This window comes from Bombina bombina, chromosome 9, assembly GCF_027579735.1.
Source record: "Bombina bombina isolate aBomBom1 chromosome 9, aBomBom1.pri, whole genome shotgun sequence".
NCBI classification, from domain to species: Eukaryota; Metazoa; Chordata; class Amphibia; order Anura; family Bombinatoridae; genus Bombina; species Bombina bombina.
In genome coordinates, this window is record NC_069507.1 from 277,820,333 (window position 1) to 277,822,880 (window position 2,548).

A 2,548-nucleotide genomic window follows, 5' to 3' on the forward strand; every position below is an offset into this window, starting at 1 on the left:
CTAAAGCTCCCTCCAGCCTCACCTGTCCCTATGTTATTCTATGTAACTGATTCACTAAAGCTCCCTCCAGCCTCACCTGTCCCTATGTTATTCTATGTAACTGTTTAACTAAAGCTCTCTCCAGCCTCACCTGTCCCTATGTTATTCTATGTAACTGATTCACTAAAGCTCCCTCCAGCCTCACCTGTCCCTATGTTATTCTATGTAACTGTTTAACTAAAGCTCTCTCCAGCCTCACCTGTCCCTATGTTATTCTATGTAACTGATTCACTAAAGCTCCCTCCAGCCTCACCTGTCCCTGTGTTATTCTATGTAACTGATTCACTAAAGCCCCCTCCAGCCTCACCTGTCCCTATGTTATTATATGTAACTGATTCACTAAAGCTCCCTCCAGCCTCACCTGTCCCTATGTTATTCTATGTAACTGTTTAACTAAAGCTCTCTCCAGCCTCACCTGTCCCTATGTTATTCTATGTAACTGATTCACTAAAGCTCCCTCCAGCCTCACCTGTCCCTATGTTATTCTATGTAACTGTTTAACTAAAGCTCTCTCCAGCCTCACCTGTCCCTATGTTATTCTATGTAACTGATTCACTAAAGCTCCCTCCAGCCTCACCTGTCCCTGTGTTATTCTATGTAACTGATTCACTAAAGCCCCCTCCAGCCTCACCTGTCCCTATGTTATTATATGTAATTGATTCACTAAAGCTCCCTCCAGCCTCACCTGTCCCTATATTATTCTATGTAATTGATTCACTAAAGCTCCCTCCAGCCACACCTGTCCCTATGTTATTCTATGTAATTGATTCACTAAAGCCCCCTCCAGCCTCACCTGTCCCTATGTTATTATATGTAATTGATTCACTAAAGCTCCCTCCAGCCTCACCTGTCCCTATATTATTCTATGTAATTGATTCACTAAAGCTCCCTCCAGCCACACCTGTCCCTATGTTATTCTATGTAATTGATTCACTAAAGCTCCCTCCAGCCTCACCTGTCCCTATGTTATTCTATGTAATTGATTCACTAAAGCTCCCTCCAGCCACACCTGTCCCTATGTTATTCTATGTAACTGATTCATTAAAGCTCCCTCCAGCCTCACCTGTCCCTATGTTATTCTATGTAACTGATTCACTAAAGCTCTCTCCAGCCTCACCTGTCCCTATATTATTCTATGTAACTGGTTCTCTAACCTTCCCTCCAGCCTCTCTTGTCCCTATGTTATTCTATGGAACAGATTCACTAAAGCTCCCTCTAGTCTCATTTGTCCATATGTTATTTTATGTAACTGATTCATGGTGAGGCTGGAGAGTATATTTAGTGAATATAGTAGAATGAGAGGTGTAGCTAGCTTTACTCTGTGTAACAGGAGTTTATCTCCTCATTCTCCCCTTACCTTTTCCTGCATGATTTCGAACCCTGTTTCGCACGTTATTACAATAACATCTCTGAACACGTATCTGTCCTTCTGGGGCTCCAAGACAGCATATGGCATAGCGGGTACCGGGCACGGGATGGCTGGGAACATAGAGGGAGACCTGAGTGTGTGTGTGTGTGTATTTATGTATATAAAGTGCATAACTAGACACTGTATGACCATGTGAGTGAGTGTGTTATGTTACCGTACAGTGTAGGTGCATAAGCAGGTGAGTGCATAACTAGACACTGTATGACCATGTGAGTGAGTGTGTTATGTTACTGTACAGTGTAGGTGCATAAGCAGGTGAGTGCATGACTAGACACTGTATGACCATGTGAGTGAGTGTGTTATGTGACTGTACAGTGTAGGTGCATAAGCATGTGAGTGCATGACTAGACACTGTATGACCATGTGAGTGAGTGTGTTATATTACTGTACAGTGTAGGTGCATAAGCAGGTGAGTGCATAACTAGACACTGTATGACCATGTGAGTGAGTGTGTTATGTTACTGTACAGTGTAGGTGCATAAGCAGGTGAGTGCATGACTAGACACTGTATGACCATGTGAGTGAGTGTGTTATGTTACTGTACAGTGTAGGTGCATAAGCAGGTGAGTGCATGACTAGACACTGTATGACCATGTGAGTGACTGTGTTATGTTACTGTACAATGTAGGTGCATAAGCAGGTGAGTGCATGACTAGACACTGTATGACCATGTGAGTGAGTGTGTTATGTTACCGTACAGTGTAGGTGCATAAGCAGGTGATTGCATGACTAGACACTGTATGACCATGTGAGTGAGTGTGTTATGTTACCGTACAGTGTAGGTGCATAAGCAGGTGAGTGCATGACTAGACACTGTATGACCATGTGAGTGAGTGTGTTATATTACTGTACAGTGTAGGTGCATAAGCAGGTGAGTGCATGACTAGACACTGTATGACCATGTGAGTGAGTGTGTTATGTAACTGTACAGTGTAGGTGCATAAGCAGGTGAGTGCATGACTAGACACTGTATGACCATGTGAGTGAGTGTGTTATATTACTGTACAGTGTAGGTGCATAAGCAGGTGAGTGCATGACTAGACACTGTATGACCATGTGAGTGAGTGTGTTATGTTACTG